Below are 8,183 nucleotides of genomic sequence, written 5' to 3' on the forward strand. Positions count from 1 at the left end.
ATGGCTTCCGGCAGCACATACGCTAAAACTGGAACGACACAGAGAAGATTAGCATGGCCTCTGCGCAAGGATGACACGCAAATTCGGGAAGCGTTCCGTATTTCAAACAAATAAATAAATCTCCTTATGCGAGAATTCCTCTACACACCCATAGTGGCAATCCTGGTACATGAGAAATGGTCGATGAAAAAGTGTGAATAAGTAAATTCATCTTTGAGTTAGGTCATTGGACATAGGTTGTCTCTCAAGAAGTCTCCGTAAGCTCTCTTCTGGGGGACAATGAAAGTTTTGGAGCCGAACTGTTTCTCTCTAAGCCGCTCAGGAACTCTCAGAACTGTTAGTTCAGTTGTAACTATCAGCCCACCATTATGGGGCCTTGTGACACCTACTTCCTCTGCCTTATTCAGGTGGCTTCCAATTTGTCTTTCTATCTAACCTGTCCTGTTCTTTGGTTTTATAAGGTTTAGTATGAACCCTCAAATGCTTCTGGAAGCATGGGAAGCATAAACATTAAATAAATAAATAAATAAATAAATAAATAAATAAAAGTAAAAAGGAGCGTGATAAGGCCTTATTCCCATAAACCCAGGCTACCTGGTGGCATAGGCATCAAAAAGGTTGGTGAGTGTGAGAGGAGAAAGCAATGGACTCAGTGAATATTTCACCCATGTGGGTCTTAGGCAATGATCTTCTACAAATTTTTCCAAGTGAAGTAAGCTCATGCTCGTGATTGAATATTTTACAATCTGTCTTTTTACCTGTTGGCGCGATTACAAGGGATCCAGTTCACTTAAGGGTCTGGGGTGGGTAGATAGATCACCGTTTCAGGTTCCTGCCGTAAATACCACATTCGGAGTCACATTAATGTGTGCACCCTGTTAAACATGCAGCTTAATTAAAACATTTCTCAAATAAGCAAACAATCAAAGAGGGGCTGGCAAGAGGACCCGTGGAACTGAGTGGCTGAGGAACAACCATTCCGGGTGTTTTTTCCTTTCAATCTGATTTCTTTGTTTTCTTTATTTTTATAATTTATTTTCTTTGTCCAACCATTTTCATCTTCCAGTTCTGATATCATCCTTTATATTTATAATTTTTTCATTTTTTCCTAAACATGAATAGCTTTCCAGGCTACGCACATGTTCACCATCTCCTGCAGTTGTTAACTATAAACCTAGCTCTTCCCCCAAACTCCCCTGCCCTGCATTTAGACAGACTGTGGTGCCTGAGTGTGTGGGATTAATTTAGCACTTGAACTGCTGCACTTCTCCTTTGCTGCGGCCTTTCCTGCCCCATCCCCTGCAACTGTGACTCCTGCTCCTCAGGAGGAGGAGACCTAGAGATGCAACCTCAGCTACCCAGACAACTTCGGGCGGGAGAGTCACCCTGAAAGCTGATTTGTGCATACAGAAGAATGTATATTGGTAGATGTATATTATATGTATGTATCCTTGACTTTCATGACACTTTATATATCCCTTGTCCATGCCTGATGTGTGAATATCTCATTTAAACCGTATTTGTTCAAACCACATATTTAAACTTAAGCCTTCATTTAACTCAAGGACTTACTAAGCATTAACATGTATACTTTTTACAAGTTGTCAGTTACGGAGATGTAAATTACAGCACAGGGAACACAGTCAACAATATTGTGCTAACGTGTGGAGTTGGGTGGGTGTGTGAAGTATCAGGGGAACCAGCCTGTATATTTCGCATGACTTTCTAACCACTATGCTGTACATCTGAAACTAATACGGAATACTACTGAATGTAAATGGTAATTGCAAAATAAAAAATTTAATTAAAGATAAAAGCATGTATACTTATATCTGTAATTAAAGTGAAGTATGAAATAAGAAGTATACAATATGTACTGTTAAGTCATTTGCAACTTCAGTTTGTTTTGGTGTTAGGAACTAACCCCCAAACGAGCACATTGTTAAGAAAAGAAAAGTACACCAGACACTAATACTCTAAAAACAGCACCTGGCCTCTGACCCTTGGACCCGATTATCCTTCACCCTCATCTGCAGCAGAAAAGAGCAACAAAGTTGTGGAATTTACAGCAAGTTCCTCAAAGATCTGCTGCTCCTGAGTGATAAACAATCTGCTCTTTTTTAACGTTGTTTCACTATTAGGGAAGTAATAGTGTCCTTTCCCTAATACTTCAGTGAAGGAGGCAGGAGTCCAATTGTAAAACAAAAGTTCTTGGCTACCTTGACTTATATCTCCACATATCTTAACACATATGTAATTACAGATGAAACTGCCCCTGACAGTGACCCTGTCTCTTGGGACCACTCTTTCACTTCAGAGAAGCCAGCACACTCAAGAAGAGGTACCTGTTTGGCTGCTACTGTGATCCCTCCCTCCAAAACACCCAGATTTCTGTTCGTAAGTACCAGCGCCTCTTCTTCGTGGGCCACTGGTGTTCGGGTATCATTAAGCAATAGCACTGCATGCTCGTAAACAGCTGCAATACAGGTGTCCAGGGAGCTGGCTTTTAAGACACAGAAAACGGAAATTGCCACATAAGCCAGCAGCTGAGAAGCAATCATGCCGACGTCCAGACTGTTGAAAGCAGAGCACGTCCTGAAACGTATAGACGGAAGCTACAATACATCACACGGCTCTCAGAACTCAGTACTTTCAAAACAAATCACAACATCTAATGTTAAGAAAACATCATCGTTTTACATCACAGACATAACGGAAATGAATTTAACGTAACACTCCTCACTGCATTCCTGAAGGCCGTGAGGAGAGGGCAGCTCAGGCCTCTCACTGTGTAGGATAGGCGTGTCCCAGTCCAGATTCCCCGTTTATGAAAACTCCAGTCATCAGACTCATTGCTCGGGCTGCTCCAGAATGACTTCATCTTCACCAATTGCATCAGAAGCCATCCGGCCTCCAAACATGGTAACATTCTAAAGTACAGGTGTTCGGGACTTATATGTGAACTTTTAGAATTCACATGTTTCAGAATTCATTTTTAGAACTTGAATGCAGAGCAGTGTGTGCAAATAATTTGAAAGTAAATAGCTTTACAGTTTTGAAATTGTTATTACTATCATCATCTTTCTTACTATAAAAATTACTTTAAAATGTAGTGGCTTTGAACAGCAAGCAAGAATTATCTCACATTTCTGGTGAGCCAGGAGTCCAGGGGCAGCCTAGCTAAGCGCCTCTTTCACAAGGCTGCCATCAGGCTGCGGGCCAGGGCTGCAGCGATCGAAGCCCTGATGGAGGGCTGGGAGAGGTTCACCTCTAAGCTCCAGGCTCACTCACATGGTGGATGGCTACCCTCAGGTCCCCACTGACTATTGCCCAGAGATGTGAGCTCCTTGCTTCAGGCCTTGCTGAAACGCAGCTCACATAACTGTACCTGGTTTCCCTCAGAACCAGAAAGCAAGAGAACCCACTGAAGACAGAAACCACATTCTCTTCGTTCATCTACATGGGAAGTGTCACCTCACTGCTCCAGTTGGCTTCTACTCATTAAAAGCGAGCGAGCAGTTCCAGCCCTTGCCTGACAAGAGGGGTGATGACTCAGGACTTGAACGAGGCCAGAATCCCTGAGGACGGTTTCAGAGGCTGCAGACCGTGGGGCTGATAGGGAAGTGTCAACAACGGTGGGGAACAAGAGTAAGGACTGCAGAGCGAAATGGAGATGGAAGAGAAAATAATAAGGAAAAAAGCTTATAGAGTTTAATATAGAAAAAATAGGCAAATTTTGTTTCAGTTCCAAAGTAAGTATAAAATTTTTTATATTTACAGAACCACTGTTTATGATTATCCATTTTATTTCTAGATTTTATTTCAGATGGTACTTTTATAGTTCAGCTTGTAAATGGGCGTATCTGACTTTTTTTACTTCAGTACCGTAATAAATTTCTTCTGTGGCTACCGAGTGGCAAGAGGCATGGCTGCCCAGCAAACACCGGCCCCTCTACTCGCTAACTACCTCCTTTCGGTTGTCCATTCCCAGGTGCGTGGGGATCCACATACTCCACAATGAGATGTAATTGTCACACAACGATTTATAAAAGGAAGCTCTTAAATAAAAGTTAAAACTGGAATGCGTTACCAAGGGATTAAAAAATTGTTATATGTGAAAAATATTCAATAACAAACTCCCATTGGGTCTCCAGTCTGACAGAGAAAGGGCTTAGGAGTCATCTCTCCCATCTGCACAAGAAAAAAGATGAACAATGGAAAATTAATAAATTTTTTTTAGATGCAGCATAGAATTGAGGTCACAGGACAAATCACTGCCCCCAAATTGGAGAGACAGGCTTACCTGTAGCGTAAATCCACGGTTGGGGGCAGTACTGGTGTCAACAGAAAACATTTCCAAACCTGCAGAGAAGTTTTCTGAGTTTATTAGAGCCCAAACTGACAATTGCCAGGAAGCAAGATCCCAAATGCTCTGGCGAATGACAGTTTTGCAGCTGCCATTCAGAATTAAGGAGGGACTATACAGAAAATTACACGAAGGTGGGAGAAAGCAAGGCAGGGGTTGGATTACAATAGTTAACCAGATCATGTGCTCTCTTGTGGGTGGCTTTCCCTGAGAGGTCTCAAGAGATGTTTCAAAGGTGTGTTAACCTAGATTCACAGAAACAATGGATGGGTCTGCTTAAAGTAAAGAGTAACATTTTATTTACTAAAGAAGATATATTACATCTTCTTTATCTACATGGGTGTGACTACTCACCATGACCTGCCCAGTTAGGAATTCGTGAGCAGATCTCCTTGTTAGGTTGCTTTCCGTAGCACCCCCTTTTTCTTCCACACTGGGGTGTCATTGATGAATTGCGAGAGGCTCAGTGTGGATCCACTTGAGAGTTAAAAATTAGGGGGATTCCAGTGTCAGGAAGGCTCTCAAACTTTTGTGAGTTACCTCCAAGAAGTCCAACAGATTCTCTGGGCAAACAACTGAGAAAACAAAACAAAGCAGAAAATGAATGCTTACTAAATAAGGAAGAGGAATAAACCCACTTTGAAATAATCCCTGAGTGTTTTGTTCTCCTTATCAAAAGCCTTCCCTCAGGGGAAACTACCTACCAGAGCCTAACCAATCTGGAGAAGAGAAAAACCTCAACTCGAACGCTCCTGGCCTTCTGGGCTCAACTAAGGGAGAAAGAAAAACGACTGAGAAGGATTTGTGAAGGTCACAGCCCAGGAGCACTGGCTCACTCCAAGAGAGACTTAATCACTGGCCTCCGTCTCCCTCCCCCCATATGTTACCAGCATATTAATCCGGCAGTTGTGGCCTACCTGGCGGCCTACCTGGCATATAGGGACTAGCCAAGAGTAAGTCTTCAGATGGAAGACTTACAAAACTGCAGTTTCGCAGGAGAATGCCATCAGCTGAAGCTGAAACTAGTGGGCACCAACAGTGTCTATGGCAACACCTGAGCTGGGTCTCCTGGTATCTAGTGTCACTCATCACCTTTTGTTAAGCAGCAGCTAGAGAGAATTATGGGAAAAGGCATGAGCAGAAAAGACTAAAACCGAAATATCTGTCAATCAATATTGAACCCCTCCCCACTGACAATGCAATAATCACTCAGGTACTTAAGGCAGTAGATTCAGGAGACTCTGCTTTCTTGCTACTCGCCACTCTCCGCAGGCCCGTTCTCTCCCTTGAGGGCATACTGATGAAATTCTTCTTGCTTAACCACTTTTGCCTTGCCGATCTATAATTCTTTACTATGTCAAGAGAAGAAGTGAGCTTCAGTAACACTTTGATAAGCCATCTAGAGAGTGCCAAACTCCCCAAAGGCAGCCTAACTGCTCACACAGACTAGAAAGATCGGGGCAATTGTCTCCAACAAAAGTGGAGAGCAGCCTTGATTAACACCTGCAGATTCCTTCAATCAAACCTGCACAGAGGGAGAGAATTGCCTTTTGAAAGGGAAAATGTGACATCCTACTGCCTAGAATGGGAACAAGATACACAGTAGTCTGGACTTTGCTGCAAAATAGTTATAACACCAGACCAGGCAGAAGGCCCTCAAAGGAAATCAGCAGTAAGTCTTGCCAAGAACAAGTGGAGAGACTCAGAAAGAGGGAAAAAGTAGGGGAGTGTGGACAGCAGGACCAGCAAAATGGAGTCACTCATGTCAACCAGGATGGCTGCCAGTCAGCCAGGACATTTTTGTTCAAGAAGGAAACTACCTAAGTCAGAGCAGACACATCTGGCAAGGAGACATACCTAACGTATCTGCACATGTGACCAGAACAGCTATGTCTGCAGTGCTGGACCAACCATAGACAAGCCCAGGGAGAAGATCCCCAGTTGCCATCAGGGGTGCCAAGACACTTATCAAGAGACCCAGAGGGTGGAGTGCACCACTCTGAAGGGTTTAACTGAGGCAGGATTCAGTCCGCTGCTGAGACAGCCGAGCTCCACACACCAGAGTGCTGCTCCACGCCACGCTGATCCCCCTTGCCATCAGCCACTGCAGGCTCTGCCCTGCTAGACTGAGGACTTCGTCTGCCCTGCTGCCCTCCTGCCTCCAGAGATCCTTCCTTGCAAGACACTGACCACTCCCTTTCCCACTGTGTTGCCTCCCAGACCTGCAAACTGAGACTCTGGGACTTGGGTCCATTATTCCCCATTGATTGCTGTGTGTTTGTGTTGTATTTGTCATAGATTGTGAGAGTGTGAGTAGGATATTAATGTATGTTGATGTTCTACTTTGAGTGAACCTGCATTCAACAAAAGCTGAATGAATAGCATAGTTACCTTGGGCGATTCTCATCTATTCCTTGGTGCTGGGTTGTTCAGCAGGCAGCTAGCGGAGCAGTTTCCCAGCTGACTCAGAAGAAAGCCTGTATCTCGAACATTCACTCGAGACAGAGAGGACAAGGACTAAACAGGGTGGGCGCTGACTCTTACACTTCTCTATGTCCCCAGCTCCTAGCACAGTGTACACAGAAGACCTAATAGAAGTGGCTTTAAGGAAGTAGACTGGTTCTTGCCCCAGTACTCCCGATTGCTTGCTGTGTGACCTTGGCTAGTTTATTTCGCTTACCAGTTATCTCCTCAGGGGATCCAGCTGATGCGGGGAGTTCAGTGCAAATGCTGACCTCATGCTGATGTTGAGGATGAGACGAGCATTTGAGGACATCTGGTGAACTTTGAAGAGCATCTGCATACATGTGTATATATGTGTGCCTACCAATGTTTGTGTAGGTGTGACACTGTGATTTACAGTAAGAAATATGTATTTGGTCTTTGTCTCCCACAAAGCTCCTAAAATCCTTAAATTTTCCTAAGTGAGGAGAGCCATAAGGGTGTCTTTTGTTATGTTAATGAGATAACTTTTGGAAAACAACTAATAATAGAGCTTGTGTGCCAGTGGGTCCAGCCAGGTGATGAGAGCAATAGAATATTCAGCCCTGCAGTCCTGCCGTCACCTCAGTGGGGGAGGGGGGCAGGCAGGGCGGTGAGGAGGGCGGTTGTGGGCAGAGGTTGACTTACAAGAGATGAGAGGGGTGAGGGGTGGTGATGAAGGTGGGCCGCCAGTACTAATGCAGCCTCCAGACAACTGACTAGGAGAGAGAACAGAAACCTAGAAAGAATCAATAGTAGGCCATCAGGAGGAAATCAGGGGCACAGGGACAGTCCTAGGATTCTAGTGTCATAGTCCTGGAGAAAGATCTAAGAATGGTGGAAGCACAGACCAAGGACATTTCCTGTTTCCCAAAATGTCTCCAGCCTCCTGGACCGGGGCTGAATTAAATTAGGTGGAAATAAACACTGGGAAAAATCTAAGAAAGCACTGTCATATCTTGTGTGGGAAAAAGGGTGTCCCCAAACTGAGAGTGATCCTCAATCACTCCCACGTATCCCAGAGTCCCCCTGCTCTCATGTGTGTCTCCTTCCAGAGCTGATCAGGGACCGACCAGAAAAAGAACTCGGAGCCAGGGCCTGGGGCCCAAAGCTAACTCAGGGAAAAGGTTAGGGTGGCCCTTTCTAAGGGAGATCCCAGTCTAGCAAGCCTGCAGCAAGTCCCTGAGTACACAGGCACAGGGAACTTAATCAGGATCGAGTAGGCTTTAGAATAGAATAATTTCAGAAGGAAAAAGCCTGTGGTCTGAAGGAGACAATTTATTTCTTTTTTTAACTTTCATTCTAAGTATCAAATTTCCATACAAATAGACCATAA

At 44.2% G+C, this 8,183-nt stretch overlaps 1 non-coding gene across 1 annotated transcript; it reads left to right on the top strand.

Moving 5' to 3' along the window:
• Window positions 1-105, top strand: LOC112297461 (U6 spliceosomal RNA). The gene has a single exon (XR_002974033.2). It is a non-coding gene; the product is annotated as a U6 spliceosomal RNA (small nuclear RNA).
• Window positions 106-8,183: the final 8,078 nt, after the last annotated feature.

The sequence above is a fragment of the Desmodus rotundus genome, chromosome 11, assembly GCF_022682495.2.
Source record: "Desmodus rotundus isolate HL8 chromosome 11, HLdesRot8A.1, whole genome shotgun sequence".
Lineage (NCBI taxonomy): Eukaryota > Metazoa > Chordata > Mammalia > Chiroptera > Phyllostomidae > Desmodus > Desmodus rotundus.